The following is a 19,691-nucleotide window of genomic DNA, read 5'->3' on the forward strand; positions in this document are numbered from 1 at the left end:
ATATTAAATGTAATTATTGACATCTTAATAACCTGGCTCCATCTATTAACTATTTGCAGTATCTTTAGTGCTATTTTCTTGCCTTTGTAAAATTTAATGTTCCTTTGTCCATACTTCTTTATATTCTTCAAAACCAAAAATATTTTAAATCCTTATTGCCAGAGTGAGAGGAGAAATCTGGTACAAGTTTCTATCAAATTTGGATCCTAAATTAGAGAACAAAGAGGCTTTGAATAAGGCATTTTTATCCTGTTTCTTACCAAGTGTTAAACTTCTAAGTCAAGATAGCATTTGTTTATACTGTTGTAGATTGACATGAAAATAGAATGTATACAGAATAGAAAACCTACTGAATAAATTGGCTTGATTAAACAATTGAGGATCAAAAATTTTGGTATGTCTCTAACTTTTACTTAGATCTGTCATTTCAACTAATTTTCTGCAGTAGGAAGTCATGGTTGTGGTAAATACCTTTGACTATTCGCTGATAACAAAGTGGCAGGAAAAAACCACCCCATTTTTCACTTGATTACTATTCCAGTGTTGAAACTTCTGGCTATTTGAGCATGTTGCCAAGCTGTGATTGCACTTTTTGCAGGCTATGAAGCATATAGGTTATTAAATAAAGATTGACAGAAGACAGGGCCTAAGAAAAAGCAAGTGGACATTTATTTTAAATGTAGCAAAAGTCTTCATCAGTGTGAACTCCTTCTAGTTTTTCATGTCAGATTTGACCTTCTCTGATAATTTTCTCTTCATATTAAGTACTAAAATGGAACTGACAAAGAAACCCTGGGGAAATCAATCCCACTCCACCTGAAAAATAGACAGATTTATTAGGTGTTCCAGGCTGTCTCCAGGTAATCAAGAGATTATTAAAGTATATGCCTGTTGTGCTTTAGCCAGGGGCCTGTTTCTAACAAATGGAGGAGTGTTTGGAAGAAAATTATTAGTGCTTAGTCATATCAGAAATGGGGATGTTTTCATGAGGAGGTGTTGGGTTATGCATCACAGGTTTGTTGTTGGATATGATTTGTGACTTTAATGTTGAGAACAATAGTTTGCTTTAGAAAATACATACGCAGGCATTGCCCAAGAAATCTGGAATTTGAAATATGACTAGTGAATAGCATGTCTTTGATTCCTGTTGTTTGTGTTTCACTGATAAGCTGATTTACATCTATACCTTCCAACCCCTGAAACTTCCTTAACGAGGACATGGGACCTTCATCTTTTCTCCTGTATTAGGTACTAAAGAATTCCTCAGATGAAATGTCTTCCTGCCAGTATGTATTCTGGTGGCTGTCTGTACCTTTGAGAATAGTGCATCTCTATTTTTCTAGGTGTTTCTTCAGGTTTTTGATATTCATATTTGCAAATGCAGTTTTAGTTTTCATCTGCTGTGTAAATAATATGAGATCAATTACCTACATAAGAGCGAGCTGTACTTCTACATTTCATGTAGCACTTTTTCAATGCAGCAATGCCTTAAGAGAAAAATTACCCTTATGTCTCCATTTTAGAGTATTTCAGTGTCCACCTAAAAGAGAAGTAGGAAGTGGAAATAAATTTTAAAAACCAGGAGTGGAAGTATTTGTTTTTAAGCAAAAGTCATTAGAATTTGGTGAATGTTCTCTCTAGAATTCAGCGTTTTTTTCAGAGATACTGCTCAAAGTTACTCTGACAAAAAGAACAGAACTAAAAAGTCTAAACTGCTCCATTTAACATTTTTATATATCCCCTTTGATTTGGGTAGAGACCTTTTTTGTTCTTTTTATTCTTTATTTAATGATCTATAAGTCACATGGTAGTGAGCTGTGCACAGATTCCCCCAAATAATATCCAGCAGGAGCACATGAAAGCAGATACTTATACCTAAGTAATACATTGTCTTTTTCTGTTCATTTTAATGCATGTTTTTATGGCATGTCCACCACCATGGTGTTTGTGTATTTCTCAGAAAAAATGAAACCTCTTCCCCCTTTGGAAATGTGGCATTAGCCATTGACTACTTTAGAAGTGAAGCCCTCCACTCCTGTTCCTGGTGGAATCTTGAAGCTGCTATCTGGGTGTAGGCTAGAAGTTTCTGTCAGTGTATCTAAACAGGCTCTCATAGAGCTGCAAACCACACTTGCCTTCCTAATCCTTTTAGAAGGAGAAAGCTCTCTTTGCTATTGTTGACAAAAGCAAAACAAATAATAGCAAACCTGAGCACACAGGTACCAGTGGCTGCAGGCAGGTTTCTATTGTTCTGTGTGCTTTGTTAGGCACTCCTAGTGTACATAGCACAGATAGACAGTCTTTCATGACCCATAGAACACTTTAAAGAAAATGGGTTGTAACCCCATCTTTATTTCTAGTCCTAAACTCCTTGCTAGCTTTTCTTCATACTGTAAGCAGCTAATGGCAGATAGCATAGGAAGCAGGAAAGACAGCTTTAGCAGATAGGCATCAAGAAGTTGATTAAAAGCCACCCTTCTAACAGAAGGGCCAGAAATGTTTTCTGCTTTAAAATTTTAAAAAAGAGAAAATTTTTAAAAAGACATATATCTGCATCTTTCAACCACCTGAAACATCCCCATAATTTCTTTTGCTCCCATTGAACCCTAGGCTGAAGAATCTAGATTTGCTCTTGGCACCACTTCACCCCTGTTTTCAACAGCAATATTGTGTAAAGTAAATCTGAATAGTAAGAAATTACTGGGGAAAAGAGAAATTTGTTAAGATTACCATAGCTCAATTCCAGGTAGAGCAGTTTTTCCAGACACAGTTTTGTGTCTGCTGTACTTAAAAATGAGAAAACTTTCTCTGCAACTTAGCTCATGCTTCAAACCCTTCCTGCTGTATATTGCCATGCTAGGTGTAGGACTTACAGGGATAAGCAAACTTAGCTCCACCTGGTAATGACAATGAAGTGCCTGCATAATTGGTAGCTTTAGGAACCAGACCATGTGTGTGCAGAAAAGAGCTGCATTTCCATCTCCTCCATCCTCTTAAAAGGTAGCCTTAGTTCTGAGCTAGGTCCAGTGCTTTAAGCAGCAGCTGTGGGTGTAAGAAGGATGGATTTTTGCATGTGTGAAATACATTAAGGACCTGTGTTCTTGCTTGTGACTTTACTGATACCAATTGTAATAATTAGGATATAGGCTGTGAGGTATCAATGGTATCATTAAAGATTGATTAAAATATAGCAGGATGTGGTGTAGAAATGAGAGCAGAATTCAGATTTCCCTGGGTTTGCACTTTAAACAGTTTGTCCTTCTGTGTGTTACAGGAACATTCTGTATGTTTGACCACAGAATAAAAATTTTTCTTCCTTGTCTCCTGGAGGAATCTGTAGATGTGTGACTAGTTTGGTTTTGGTGGTTTTTTGGTTGGTTGGTGGGGTTTTTAAAATTTTTTTTAGTATAGAGAAATTATGCGATGTTTTATTGTTCAGTTTCCTGTATATAAGACATAGGTGTAAGCCTAATAAGTATCCTTTGTTAAACTGGGTGTGCTGTTCTTTAAAAAATATCCAGATTTATTTTTCTCCAGAATGAAGAGCTTTGCTAATTATAAACTTGCAGAATAAAGAAGAGGGGAAAATAACGTAGAGAAATAAATGCTAAACTCTACTTCTGACGCTTGTTCAAATGCCAAATTTTATACACAGGATAAATAGGTAAACAGTACGGTCTGAACAAAAATTTCTTAGTTATTCACATTATACTTTGCATATTTGTAGCATCATTGTACTGTTGTTATTTTGGGCATATCTGGGGGCATTTTGAGTTTTCATATAGTAATTCATTGAGAAGAATTTGTTTTGTGAATTATTCTGTTTTGAATTCTTCTTCATACTGAACCTTTCCTCTCAGTTGTTGTCTCTGGAACAAGTGCAGCTTTTTTTTTACATTAAAAAGTTACTAACTAGATGTATATGCCTAAGTGTTCTTGACTAATACTGTTTAGTGCCTGAGAAAAGTGATGGGAGGATGAAGTGCCTGCATAATTAACCAGTTGTCTGGAGGTGATTATCCAGGAGTTGCTCAATTTATCTCAGTTCAGTCCCTAAGCTAGGTGCTTTGTAGTACATCTTGCAGTGTTATAGCAAAATTGGTGAAATTAATCTGAGATCTCTCATAGACCAGCATTTAATCTCTCGTCAAGGATCTCTAATAGGTCTTGTTTCTTATTCCCTAAGGTGTTGGAGGGAAAGTATGTACATAATTGACCAGTTATCATCACTTAGACACAATCATCAAGAAATTGCATAATTTATTTCATTTCAGGGTCCTCTGAGCTGAGTGTTTATCTACCACAGCTTGCAGGGTTATGGCAAGATTGGTGAAATTGTTCTTAAATTGGTCATAGGTCAGTGTTCAATCTAATGTCAAGGATCTTAAGCAATGTATGTGCTTACTATCCTGTGGCAGCATTTTCCAGTCGTGCAAATGCACTTCAAGGTGTTTGAAATATTCAGATATTAAGAATGGTTGGTATTGGGCTCAATTTTTCACTTTTTTGATGAAACGTGGAAAAATATAATAGTGTTGTGTTTTCTAATTGCTTCTAATTATTACTGCCAAAAGTGTGGATGGCTCTTGGGGCACGACTGTCTGGGCAGGGTCCTGTGATTTTGAGTTTTTCAGTTTCTTTCAGTCTTGCCTACTTTAGCAAAAGTATGTGTTGCACTGAAACGTCCTCTTTTCTAGATTAGTTCATGATATTTAAACACTTTGATTTAAATCAAAGTATGCCTGCTGTTTTTTGCTGGTTTAGTGTCATCTTCAGATGCATGCTTCATTGTGAAATGGACTGTGCAAGTGCATGAATATGCTTTTCTAAAGTTGTCAGCTCTGTGAAGATGTGCTTGACTGTAGAACAAAGTCTAATGTTGTAGCAGGATGTCATTTCGTGTGCCCTGTGGTTGTGTAGGGGCCTCTTCAATGTTCAGCTTTAGTTCATTTAGCTTAGAATCTGTTAGATTACCCACACTGAGGTACTGTGCTACTCAAAAGCACAATTTTTAGTTTCCAGATGTTTTTTCCTACACTTTGCTGCTTTTACGTATTAGCTATCATATTTTGTCATCCCTTTTAAATAATCCAAGCCCTTATGCACTTCAGCATGTCAGTGGGATTGACTGCTGTTGTGTAGATGTGCATAACTGCATAAGTGTGCATAATTAGAAAATTATCATTAGAATAGCAAATAAAGTAGAAGGAAAAAAAAAGAGAAAAGAATCCCTCCAATCTGGCTCGTAGCCATTCATCTTTTTATCCATATACTGTTGGTTGCCCTCATAAAAAGCCTGGAATAGCTAGAGTTGAAATGCTACTAGAGTATGCTTTTTAAAGTAAAAAAAGTAAAAAAGTAATCATTGCTTCTTTCTTTTTTTTTTCTTTTCTCTTTATTCTGACATTTATTTCTATCTTGAAAGCTAGTAGTTGGAATTTAACCTCATTACTGTCAAAAGTTTAACCAATATAGTACACTTTAGGCAGTAGTTGTTATATTTCCTTATTATACCACGATCTTAATTCCCTGCAGGAGATCCTGATGGAAACTAGGCTGAGACAGTTACTTCGTAATGGAGTGATTGACTACAGTATGATATAGAAATAGAAGGCGTTTCTCATTATTCAGTTTGAAGTCAGTTATTTGAATCTAGAATAAGAAGGCTGAAGTCTTATCTGTAAAGAGGAAAACTTGAACCTGCTTGCTACGTTTGGCATAAGATGAGGGTGGTAGCTATAGTTGACTTTAAATCATTGGTTTTTGTTTAGTGAAAATGGAGTATGAAATCCAAAGCTTTTTATTTAAATTCATGTTAACCACCCATTTTACTGCTTATTCTAATTCTAATGTAGACAGAGAAGACTTATTCCAACATGTTTAACTGTCGTATTGGCTTTTGTTTTGAAAGATCACAATGGCATTTTGGTCTGTTTAATTAAAATCCTACTTACACTGTTTCTATCCTTTCTTTTAGAGTAGCTCTGTATATATATGGAGAATTTTCACCTAATGTGTTTAAATGTCTTCACAAGTTTTACTCTACCCTAACCTTTAAGTTTCTTTGTTGTAGAAATATACTCATGTTGCATTATTCAATTTTATTTTTCATCTTTAGTCTTACGGTTATGGTTTTCATGATCTTGTTAACTTGCTAAATCAGATTCCTTCATCTGGCCATCTGGTGCATGGCACTACTGAGGGAGTTTTCTATAAATCTCAATTATTTTTTCCTTGAACTAGTCTATTACGATGTGATGCAGCAACGTATGGCTCATCTAACAACCAAAAAATATCTTCCAAGTATATATTAGTTATATCCTACATCTGAACAGTAAACTCCACGGGGATTAATGGAACCTTATAACATTTTCCCTTTACTATTCTGGTCTAAAAGGAGTTTGTTTTATCTTAAAGTATGATCTAATGGAACTGAAGTGTTAACCACGCCTCAGTAATTCAAAATCACCAAGCTAAACACTAAGCATGAATTTATACCTCTGAACTATGGATTAAAATAAACCACAGATTTCTCGGCAACATAATCGGCTGGTACTGATATAACCTAGAATATCCTTTCAGTTTCCATAGGAACAGATGATAGAATGTTTTGAATCTTGGAATAGCTAAAATGAATGTCTGACTTCAGTATAGTTCACTTTTACTTTGCAGCTTGCAACCTCTGCATGTAAGGGCTAAAAATGCATTAAAAAAGGATGGTGGAATATTGGCATAATACAAATTAAAGTGGTTTTAGGAGCAGTAGTAACAACAATAGCAAAAAATAGTATTGGAAGTAAAAATGTTGCTATGCATAATTCTTCAGGTGTTAGCTCTGTATTTTATTATACAGGTGTAGAAGGTGTTCTCAATTCCATAGGAAAAGAGAACCATTAATGTGAATTCCATAGGAAAAGAGAACCTTTCTGTTAATGGCTCATTCATTGAATGTTTTACAAAAAAAAGAAATATGTCTTGTTGGTCATCTCTAAATTTCATGTCCAGCCATTGTTTATTCTCACTATGTTACATTGTATTAGGTGTATTATCTGATTGAAATAATTTGTAGAACACAAGAAAACTTGATGTAGCCAAAAAGAGAAGGTCAGCAAAATTTAAATGGCATATGTAGTGTGTTATTTAGGTGACTATAGCATAAAATGATTATTGAAGAACGGGCAAGGAAACATGCCAACTGGAGTAGTACCTGTTTTATTAGATGTTTGACCTCAATTTAACAGGTCAGGCTAAATCAAAGGAGATATGCTTTGAGTGTAAAAACATTAGCAATATTTATTTATTTATCTCTTTGAGATAAATGGGTAGGTAACTCCAGTATTGATGTAGAGGGAAAATATGGAAATCTTGTTAACAAACCATTCGGAATCTGAGTGCCCCCAACCTGAAGCATTGTGCATGCAGGTAAAAATGATAGTGTGTGACTGATTGTTCAGTACTTGGGCTCTTTTCATTTTCTGTACCTCATTTAAGGTACAGCATGTTCTCCATTTAAGATACTTGGTGCTTAAGCATTTTGTATGTGGAAATTAGGATGGTACTGAAAGTAAAAAAAAAAAAAAAAGCAGCAAAATAGCAAAGAGGTTACGAGTTGTGATAGTTTTATTTTTTCAGTGAAACAGGGTTTTGAGAGAATGGAGCTGCACTGTGCTAATATAGTTCAAATAGTAACTTTTTTCCAGTATCTGTATTCCAAGACTATTTTAACTACCATTAATATAGAAGACTCATGAGAGTTGTAGTTGTTGGAACATATGGGCAAGTTCAATAGCAACATTTTGAAAATAGAAGGATTTTAAAATAAAAATGAGATCTAGGGCTTTCCTGTTCAGTATTAGAATATTGTTTGCTGATGTAAATGTGTGGAAGACCCTCTGTCACATGTTACTTTTTGAATTTTGATCCTTTTTCATTAATGATTCAGTTTGTAATTTTGCAACATCCTTTAGAAAATTCCTCAAATGTGTGTAGTAGGTGTTTTAGGCAAGTATTAGCAAACCTCATTCCATAAGTGGGCAAATACAGAGAAGTTCGGAATGACAAGAAGTAAATAGTTAACAAGTATCTGAGTTTGCAAGTTTCTATGCTTTAATGATTAGGCAACACTGGCCCTTTTTGACAACACTGGCCTTGTTTAATGAAAATGTTTTTTTCTCCTGTATGAAAATAACATTTTTTCATAAACCCTGGAAACTTCTATTTTCTCACCCAGTAATATCTCCAACTGTAGTTATCCATTTGTTGAAGTATTTTCAGGTCAAGTAGAGAAAACACTGTAAAATAAATATAAGTTTTAGTTCTTTAATTTATGTTCAGCAGCAAGTTTTCAGGCGTGGGGGTGAGCACAGGGAACTCACTAACTGGGCATGGAAGGGCCCCTTGCCTTCCATCCACCACCTTTCCCAGTTAGCAGCTCTTGCTGGGAGCCTGTCTCCCCAGCTCTGTGCCGTCCCATGGCCGTGCAGCTGTGCAGCAGTCTCACCTGCATTTCACTCCAGCCAGTTCTCAACTCCTGCAATACTCAGGATCAGGTTCAGGCCTTAAAAATGTAGAGATTTTTATGCACCAGATATTGAAGTTATGAAGTGTCTATTAGTAGATCAAACAAAATGCACAGGTTTTCCTTTTTGTGATGAGGTAATATGGGGAGGTACTGAGTTACAATATATTAGCAGCTATTGTTTTGTAAAACCTTCAAATTCAATTAGTTTGACGTTAGAAAACATTTTCTTTCTGTCCTTTGGATTTTTTTTTTTCAAATCATATTAAAGCAGAGAACTGAGATATGAAGTGCTAATTGTTTCCCGGATTTGGATTGCCTGTCTCCACTGGGGTGGTGGCAATGGCAGCAGCTTCCTCTGCAGTGCCCACGTGTCCATGGTCAGGGCAATACAGCTGTCCTGCCTTCCTCCATCCTTCAGCTGGATGCCATTACACTGCCATTTCCCTAGGCTTCAAAATGCCTTCAAAAGCATCCAAATTAAGAAGTCCTCTCACACTGGATATCTTGCTGTATTACCTTTGTTGATTCCCAGTATGTGACCCAGCTGAGCCCACCAGCTTCTGAGAGCCCTATATTTGTGTCTGAGAGCCCTGTATTTGTATCTGAAATGCTACTGCAGATCAGCCCATGGCCCAGGCAAGCCCAGCAGACCTGGCAACTGCCATCTCCTTTGCTGTTAGTGTCCCCTGCAGTGCTGGAGGAGGTGTTGGCTCAGGGCTTTGGGTAGCTCGGCTAAGGGCGTGATAGTTCTTGATGATCATCTGTTAGCACTCCTGACTACTAATTGTACCTCTGCTGGACACATGTTCCACAGAGTAGTCTGCAAAGCAGACAGCCCCAGTGAGATGTTGTCAAGAGCAAATGGAGCATGAAACACTTGCTTTTCCTTCCCTCAGTGGCAGGTAGTAGACCGTGGTGTGAGGAATTCATAATTAGTTGACATGAGGCACAGATTCAAATGCACTGCCTTTAAGCAAATATTGAAAACAGAAGAAAGTAAGAGACTGCATTTTGAGGAGAAACCTTCTTGGACAGACACATGTATATTTAATCAGTCTTCAATAATTCATGTAATATTAATGTGAAGCATATGGTAATACAAGTGTTTAGTAAAATGGTTTTGGCTGAAATTTTAATACCGAATTGGGAGTTGTTGCCTTTTATAACTTAAAATTCTTTGGGAAAATGTAGAATTAGCTTAAGTAAATTATTTAATATTACTACAACTATGTGTGTTATACACATTTAACTGAAAATAGTTTGGCCCTTAAAGTCACTAAGCTTCTTTAACTAAAACTGTGTCTAATTTTGCACAATAATTTCGTGCCATGACCTCTTTCAGTGCCTTTCCCAGAGAATCCATTGCTATCTAAACTGTCATTTTTTTCCTTTACTGTTTTTCTTTTGACAGGGTACTGCTTTATGTTTGCTAGTCTGATTTTTTTTTAAAAAAGACAGCTGCAGCAAATAGCATAAAATACAGATTAATGTTACAAAAACAGCAAAAAAAGGGAGACATTGGTATTGCTGCTCAGTTTTCTAGGTTTCATAACAGTTTATATGATAGTGATACTTTATTAAAATTATGAAGTTAAGTCTGTATCTTTTTAACTTGACTTTGTTTTGTAATGCCATAAAATTAATCAAGTTTTCCTTTAACAGACTTTAAAAAATTATGGTAGCAACTCTTTTATAAGTACTTTAACCAAGCGTGGTATTTCTTTGAGTACAATAAAGATTGGGAAATTACTTGAATAATCAGTAATTTACATCTTGAAGCATGCCCAGCATTTCTGCTGGGTAAACATGTTTGAACCGCAGAAGAAAGGAAAACAGTCATCTTAGGAGACATCTCATGCCAAAAATCCAGATGTGCAGGTCCAGCTCATTCGTTTTTCAGAGCCGTAATTTTTCCCCATACACAATGGGCTTTCCAGAATTAAATCTTGTGAAAGAGGAGGGGGTAATGAACTCCTCAGTGAATACTGTTGGGAAAATGGGACTACTCGGGAAGCACCTGGGCATACACTTTTAGAAGCCCATATTTTAAGGTAATAGAGATAACATAGTAGCAGGAATAGTCATGAGAGTGTTTTGTCTAATCTCGGCAGAATTAGTTCATACCAGAGCACGGTGAGTGCCCACGCCAGGGGCGATGGGGGCAGCGTGTCCGTATTTCATCCTGCTGCTCTTGGTCACAGAGCACACGTTTAACAGGGTTATTGGGTGCTGACACACAGTCCCTCTCCAGAGCTCAGATGGAGCTTTGTGCAACTCTTCCCCTTCAGGAGCAGGGAGGAAGGGAAGATGAACTCCTTTCAGTCTTCTCCCCTCCCTCCTCCAGTACTGTATATGAGCAAAGCTAAAATCCATATGCATTTGGGAAGGAATGTGTGCTGTAGTAGGAGTTACCAGTAAGGAGGATGGGAGAGTGCCATATGTTCTCCTGCACTGCAGGTTTTACTCTTTCCTGGAGATTTGTTCTAAAATCCTATTGATTTCTTGTCAAAAAATGTAGTTGTCTTTTGTACTCGATCAGTATTGTAGAAGATCTGGCTATTCCTGCTTAGTGTTGCTATCCTTGTGTTTATTGGGATGTAAGTATTGACTTATTTGAGAAAAGCCTGAGACACTTTCTTCTTTGTTATTAATGTTAGATGAAGGATTTTCCTAAATTCAGATCTAGGTTAGTATTTATTATTACTGTTGTGGTTTTTGTGTACTGCGTATTGAAAACCACATTCCTCAAGCACATATGTTTCACCCAGTAGAAACTTGTGGTGTGACAGTGCTGGTTCCATTTTGCTGCAGGTTTGTGGTTTTTTCTGCCTAAGGAGATGTTAATGCATGAAGCCTTTTCGTTGTCTTTCTACTTGACTCTTGTTTTATCCCCCTTTTAAATGCTCACTAGGAATCTGAATTTCAAAGTTATCTGCAAATAAATGCAAGTAACCTTTCCACAGACTTAAGGCTTTTGGATTTGCTGTGCAGCTACAGCCTATTCTTCTATCCTTTTGGGGAATTTACTCCCCTTGATTTAGGATCAGCATTCTGCCACACATTAGAATTACATTTAATATGCCTCACGATCAAGGATATTTTTCTCCTTAATAGAAGATATCATTCTTCATAGAGACCCTCTGACAGTGTTTTCAGATATGGCACAGTGGGAAAGCATCACTGTGGCAAGTATTGTTGCTTCAGTGCAGGTTATAAAAATAAAATAGTGAAATTAATAAATTCACAGAGTTCTACAGTGAGCTAAGAAACCTTGTGCTGGTGTAGTTTGCCTTGTATAGTGCTGGACACAGTCTTAAATTCATCAGATGGTGAGCTGTAAGGTGTAAAGAATAACAAGTATTATGAGCTGGAAATTATATTCTAAAGCATGGGATTTGATAATTAGTTAACTTCCATTGGACTGAACAGTACTGAATCTTAAATTGTATAGCTCTGTAAGTAAAATAGTCTTTGCTCTGAGATTTGACATAGCAGAACTGCTGACAAAAATAAAGAGGATCATTGAAGTAATGGCCTGGCCTGTAAATATCTGAAAAATCGATCTCATGCATATTTTTTTTAAAATGGAAATGAGGTCTACATTTATACTTTATATTCTCTATTCAGTTTAAAAAATCTTACAATATTATAGAATATCTTTGGGATTTTCTTTTCAGAGAAGATAAACTTTAGCATAGTTTTTAGTTCTGTTCAGAAGCTTTCAGTCTTAATTCTAGGAAGTGATAATTTAAAAAAGATGTTAGGCAGTTGGCTTTAACTAGATCTCAGACTAGTTTTTTAATCCACAACTGAAATATTTTTTCCCTATACTGAGAGTACCTCATACTTTGTGCCTTGATAGTGGTATGTGGAAGAGTGAACTTAATCCTACATCTTGGTGAGTAACTGCACCTACATATAGTTTCTCTTGCACATTAAGCTTCTCCTGTAAAGACTTTTTCCATTGCATCTGTATACAATTTTTATGAACAAGTGATTCATTCCCTTTTTTTCCTTGAAACCTATACTAGTAAATAAAGTGTGCCTCAGGTAAAAGTGCTAAATGTTCTGAAACACTTTTGTTTTTTACGCATCATACTATTATGTATTCCAGTTTCCATAAGAGATTTTTGCATGCTGAAAAATTTATTTTCCGCACCACACTTATTTATATTTCATGGTAGTTAAGTTCACAGTTTATGTGTCATTCATACAAGAGAAAATACTAGGGGTATAACAGCTGAATTTTAATAATGGATGAGGAATTACTTCGATGCAGTAGTTTTCCTAAGGCCCTTTTAGTTAAGGATCTCTGTCAACAATCCCTTTGAATCTTTTATATGTACTGAAGGTTTTTACCTTGGCTGTGAGTATGCAGAGGAGGTCTGGCAAAGTTAATAATACTGCTTATAATTTAAGTGTTCATTTCTACTTCTGTGTTTGTGGCTTTCTTGGGATAGGGGAGAAGTTGGGCTAAATTAAAGATTCTAGTTATTCTAGTTATATCCTTATCTTGTGCATTAGATCAGAATTGTTTTTTGATGTCAAGTAGCTGATCTCTTCTGTAGACAAAAATTGCTGTTCATACCAGTAGAGACTATGACATAGAATTAGTGAAAACATGTCATGATGGGTAATTGTACATATGTGCTAGGAATATTATTTCAACTTTATATTACTGAATTTTGTCTCTGAGGATCATCATTATTATTGTTTTGAGGTCACAGGGAGTTTTCACACTAACTAGTATCATTGAAGAGCCCTTCCAACCCAAGCTGTCTGTGCTACACTTTACAGAGCATCCAATTATGCAGCAGCATCAGATGTAAAGTGTAGACTGGAGCACGAGGCACATTGTCACAGTCAGCCAATACTGCTGAGAGGGAGCCTTTTTGTATTCCTCTGAGCTGGGAATTATAAAATTACACACCTGTGATACAGGAACTTCATTCATCTTTTCAATTAAGTATGGAGTTTTGGGTTTTTTGAAATATGTAGGAGCCACAGACAACTCATGGTTACTGTGAGTGGAATTCATATTCCATATGCTTTAATATGAGATTTCTGTTTGTCCAGACTACACTGTCCTTGCTTTGTGAATTCTAAACCTGTCCACCTGTATAAATTGTGTACCATGATGGTTTGCTATCCTCTTTTCTGCCTTTTTTAGGCCCATGAGAATGTTGAATAGAACCAGAATTAGGACAGTCAATGAGAGACACAAGTGTTAGTGTCACACACTTGGGTTATCCCACCCTCTTCTTTATGTTCATTGTTAGACCCTTAGACCCTGTTGACTTGGCTTACTTAGGAAAGTCACTTAAAATAGTGTCAGCCTTGCTTCAAATCAAAACATGTTACATCTCCTATTCAAAGGTACGTTTTCTCTGTCACAGAAATAAATTGCTTTGGTTTGGCATGAGTTGTTTCTGACAAAGCCATCTTGGCTATTATTTAGCACCATATTAAAATTTCCTTGTGCATATCAAAAGGTAATTTAGCTGTGCAGTCAAATGTAAACAAGTTATTACTTTGTGGCAGTAAGACTTAAAATATTACTGTGCTGTTTGATGGTCCAGTTTTGAAGAACAGAAATGTATGAGATGCTAATTTCAGAATTTCAGACTGTGCGAAATTCCTCCAGCGTTAATGACTTTTTTATAGGAGAGCTTTAAGCTTCATGTATTGTTCGCATTTCAACTGAAATATCTGGGAATTTTCTGACATAGATTGGTAATTAAGGTACTTTCTGGACATAATTGGTGCAGCATACTGTAATTAATGAACTTGCAATCGCAAAATGTAGATGTATTCTTAAAGTACTACAACTTGGATAATGAAAACATTTACAACCTGTGTCATTCATGGAAAACAATAGTACTCCTTAATATAATTTGCAATGAATCAGTGATCTCCTTTTCTCCTTCAGCCCCCACTGCTGATAGTTATTTTAAGATCAGAATTAACACTTACGTATATACAGCTCCTGTAAATCAGATAGATTTTAAAAAGTACATTTTTGACAATGCTGAAGCTAAAATACCTTTTCTAGTGTGGGGCACACATCAGCTGTGAATATGTGGCAGAATTCTTCTGTAAAAAAGCATTTATGGAAAACCTTGTGTTTATGAAAGCCTATTATTCTAATCATTCCAGATTTTTACTTCTGTACATAGCTGTACATATCCATTTAAGAGGTAGGAAGAGACATTTTGTGGGCTACTATAGTTGATTCTCTTGACAGCCAAATGAGATGATTAAATGGGACTAACATCATTTACTCTGAAACCTTTTAAAAAAAATCACATAGTTGGAGACAGTTTCTGACCAGCTGTTAAATGAGATGTCAAAGTGTGTGCATCTAAAAGTTTCATGTTACCTCTCATCCCCTTTGTTCTCCTCCCAAGATGTTGGAGAAAATAAGTCTGCTTTTCAAAAAAGCAAAATAAAAGGATGTAGAAAATGTAAATTTGGAACATGGCCAAATTCACAATACTCTAAACTGTGCTCATTCTGTCTCAGTAATAGGATTTAGAAGAATTTAAGAAAAGAGCACAAGAAATTTTAGGAATATAAACCCACTGTCACAAGAATAAATATTTAAATACTGGGCTTATTTAGTATAAAAGGTAAACAAGTTGTGCAAATAATATACATGTAAGCATATAAGACAGTGACTGATACAGAGAAGAGAAAATGGAGTCCTTTAGACTTTGCAGTTTTCTAACTAGGTCACACACTTGCTGTCCAACAAAGAAGTTTCAGGGTAGTATACAATTTCTACAACATGTTTCTTATAAAAGTCACAACAGTAAGAAAAATTATTTGTTAAGTATTAGTTTTAGACCAATGAAGGTGCTAATATCTCTGAAACAGTCACATTTAAAATGTAAATTTTAAGAATTTAATGTGTGTCATTTTTGGACAGTATTTCCGTTTAAAATCTGAGAAATCTCTGGAGAGGTCTCTGTCTCAGAAAAGATGCAGGCATCTGTCTCTCTAAAGAAAGATGGAACTTCGTTCCTTTTAGTTTTCAGCATTAATTCACACACAAGTTAACATAAAATCACTGGTGTGTTGTAGAGTCTTGACAACACAGTCAAGACTCCTTCTCATGAGGAGCTTTGGTTAATCATTTTACAGTTCGCTTTAAAAATAAAGTACACTCAGTCATGATGCTCATGTGCTTTGCTTTCTCAGTAATGCCAGAGAATGCAAAAAAGAGAGTAACAAAAATTGCAATACCGTTATTTTTGTAATAAATGTTAGAGGAAAAATTAACCACTAGCAACTTCTTTACTTGTGAGAATATTAGACTGCATGTGCCTGAATTTAGGAGAGAGGATGTGCTAGGATGTGTTTAGTCTCTTGAAAATAGTGAAGTCTAGAAAGTCAAAGTGGTGTTATTGTGGTAAGGAATTTGCATGGAAGTATTCTTGTATATTCTGCAATTAACTTTTTTTTTTTTTCAGAGATCTTCAACAACATTTCAGTGCTTATTACCTGTTTCATAGGCATTGATGACCTTTACAACAGTGTGAAGGCATATTTGTATATGACAGCTAGTTAGGCTGGAGCAAAATAATAGATTTTTATCAGGAATTTATCAGGAGGTCTGCTTTGCTAACTTCTGACACAATTTATTATGGAAGATAACAATATTTTCACAATGGTATTATGTTAAAATTAAAACTCTTTGTTATGCTTTAGTATATCCATAATGTCAAGACTTGGTTGGCATACATGTTGTCAAGAGGTCAGTAAAAAATTACTTTTGGGTACAGCTTAAGTGTGCAGAGGTTACAGTTTAGCTAAGTGATGTGGTAATTCTGTGGTATTCTGCAAGTAGGCTCTCCTTCTTAGCTCTCATTGTGGACTCAGATAAATAGAGAAGCCCTTAAGTTTTCAAATTTGCGTTCTGAAATTCATTATCTTCTTGGCAAACTTTTTTCACATGAAAAATAAGCATTAAAAGACACTTAAATATGTGCATATTTGTAAAATGCATCCTTGGTTGCTGACTGTTGCAAGTTAACCTCAGCAGTGTGCTTAGATATGACAGAAGTGATGTCACAATGTTTATCCAAATGACATTGTCACAGGAAATAGCTATTATTAGCCCAAAGTTTCCCTTTTAGGAATCCTTTCAAACTTGATCTGCCTCTTTGAGTTTATTTTGATACAAGTCCCTGAAAAGGTCATGCCCTTTTATTACAAAATCTTTCGCCTCTCTTTTTTTTTTTGCTTGAATAAGCAAGCTAACAACACTTAACCATAATTAGATCCTCTGTCTTGCAAATGACCCAGACAAGTATTTATCACCCAAGAAAGTTCTTGATCTAGAGTTTTTGTAAAAGTGGTATCATATTAGGTGTCAGAACAGTTCCACAAAGTTCAGAGGTGTTCTGAGGAATTATAAGAAAACTTGTATAGGGTTAAGCTAGGGTTCATTTAGCTTGTCCCCAGCCATTTGGAGCTCTGAAGTCAGAAATTCCTGCAAGAGTCAAAAATCTGTGTGGTAAACATACAGTGTGATGATTGTTTTTGTTGGGATAGGTTATCTGACAGAATGAAGTGTAGGCAAATAGATATTCTTTTGTCTGTAGCTATATAATAGAATGAATCGGACTCTGAACAATGCAATTTATTTTTGTTTTACATGAGGTAGAGATGTTCTTTTTACCTTCTTCAGCCCTTGTAAATGGAATGTTAAGACTTAAAACATATTAGAAACAAGGCTTAGCATTGAAAATGGTGGGTTTAGTTTTCTTTAATGAAAGCATCCTGTGTTTTAGGGTGTAAATCCATGTTTAAATTACATCTCCTTGGAGAGTCACCTTAATGCCTACTCATGAAATTCAGTACTTTAGTGACGCTAGAGCCAACCAAGATCCTTTATTACAAGATTTGTTCAATCATCATCATCCCTGCTGAGTGACAGATGATACCCTCCATAGTACAGTTTACCATACCTAGATCAGGATTAGAGTTAGGCCTTCAGTTCTCATTGCCAGTTTGGATTGGACGCATAGGACTGTGTAGCACTTAGGCCTGGGGAAGAAACTGATGCATTTTAGGATTTATTCTTATATTATAAAATCATCCTTTGATCCCTTAGGAGGTTAAAGAATATTTTATTGCCCTTGAGATTTTGTATGCAGACAGACACAAGCATTTTCACTGATGTAATGATTCAACAAGCAAAGTTCAAATGATCAATAAGAAACCATAATTTCTGCAATGCTGCTATGTTCTTTGTCAGCAAACAAGGAGGGTAAACAAGGATTCATCATCTCTCTAGAGAAATAGCACAAGTCAATAAGGCAAGTGGAAGATTCAGATCACAAGAACCCTTGCCATAGCTTAAGTTGGAAAAAAAAAACTTGAAGTCTATCATTCTAGAATGGTATATATTTGGATGCTTTGCAGATTGTGTACTTTGTCTCTTCAAAATAAACCCTTAAAAAAAAATTCTGTTTCTCTGACACTCCATTTTAAATCATAGGGGTGAACAGAAATGCCAGCAATTTAGTATCGTTTGCTAAAAGAACCCTCTCCAGGGAAGAGGCTCATGAACCAGGATCTAATTCAGAAAACAAGTCTAAATTACTATAATCAGTGAATTTCTGTTTAGATTGATGATAAAGAGTTGATCCTCTAGAGCTTTAATATTTGTATCAGTGTCAGTAAGAATATTAAGGGTCTGATGGGTAAAGACTAAGCAAAATAAATAAAGCCTTTTTGATAACTGCCCATTAGGAACAAATATACATAATTTTATTCCAACCAGTGAACCACTGCTTCTGAGGCTGTCCTGAGCATGTGAATGATGTGGGAATATTTTTCTCCAGGCTTAGTCAATAGATAGAACACCTGTAGGAGAGATACCCATTTTTAAATCAAAATCTTGATCTAGAATCTATCAAAAGGGTCAAAAGGTGTACTTGGTGTGGTTGGGAGGCTGTGGGAGATTCCAGATGATGGCATGGTTACAGTGTGTTACTGCCCTCTGTAAGGCAGAGGTTAGAGGGGTGTAGTGTTTGTGTAACTAAGAAACCTTTATCTGCTCATTAATCTTACAACTTGAAAAGCTAAACTGTATGTAGTTGTTTATTTGGTTTAAAGCTACCTCTGTGTTTCTGCATAAAATGAGATGTTACGAGACAGCTTGTTGAGGAGTGGCAAAAGGCTGACACGTTTCTTCACTTCATTTATTCTCCATGTTCTGTATAGCTCCGAGTGCCCTTCCCTATCTTGACCCTTTCACAGCTTGTTGTGTGAATGTTTTGACTGTGTTTTGGTGTTAAATAGTTGTTGATAGTTGCTTTTCAGTAAACCTCTTGTGTTCTAAATATTCAGAATTTGCCTCAGTTGTTCTGATAGTAGACCAACTGGTGCTTTATTGTTTCTTGTAATTGTTTGAACTTTATGAATATCCCACATATTTCCACCCCCAAAGAACTAACTGTGCAAAAGCAGTACTCAGTAGCAAAGCTTTTACTGGGCTGTGCTTATCCATGCTGTGTTAACAGCTGTTTTAAGTTGATTCAGCTACTGATGATTTCTGTGTAAACCTTTCCCTCCAGAATTCTGCCAAAACATAATACTTTGACACAAATTGAAAATACTCTGGCTGCTGTTTGCTTATTATTTGGCTAAATCTAACTTCAGAGAAACACACTTAGGCCACGTTTGAGATTGTTTCTTCCTGCCCAAAAAAAACGCCCAGTTGTGCATTGGAGAAGAATATTACTTATAATCTACTGCAGGAAGAGTATCCTGAGTTTGAGAACTGATTTAACTATTGGTCTACCACATACCTGCACGTGGTATGAGGATGTGGAAAGCAAAGCAGAGATGCCTATTTTCTCAAAATCTGCAAGAGAAGATTTGTGAAATACATAGTTTCAGATATATGCGTACATGAAGGCTAAAAAGATCCACTAAAACCATAGTACTCTTTCTCACATTTGGGACCTTCCCACCTGTTACTCACTACTGCTGTAGACTTTCTGAGGAAGAATGTTTTTCACATGGCCTTCAGAATTATTTCGTAGTACACTCTCTTTGGAATTCAGTCCCTGTTGAAGAAATGTTGGTAAGTAATGAAGAATCTATAAATAAAAAGTGATCTTGAATTTTCACTCACCTTTTATTTTCACTGGAATAA

General features: G+C 35.9%; 1 protein-coding gene across 1 annotated transcript in view; it reads left to right on the forward strand.

The window, feature by feature from the left end:
• Positions 1–19,691, forward strand: part of COG5 (component of oligomeric golgi complex 5) — a 173,366-nt gene that overhangs the window by 70,435 nt on the left and 83,240 nt on the right. The gene's annotated exons all lie outside the window — the stretch shown is intronic.

Source organism: Geospiza fortis, unplaced genomic scaffold, assembly GCF_000277835.1.
Source record: "Geospiza fortis unplaced genomic scaffold, GeoFor_1.0 scaffold424, whole genome shotgun sequence".
Lineage (NCBI taxonomy): Eukaryota > Metazoa > Chordata > Aves > Passeriformes > Thraupidae > Geospiza > Geospiza fortis.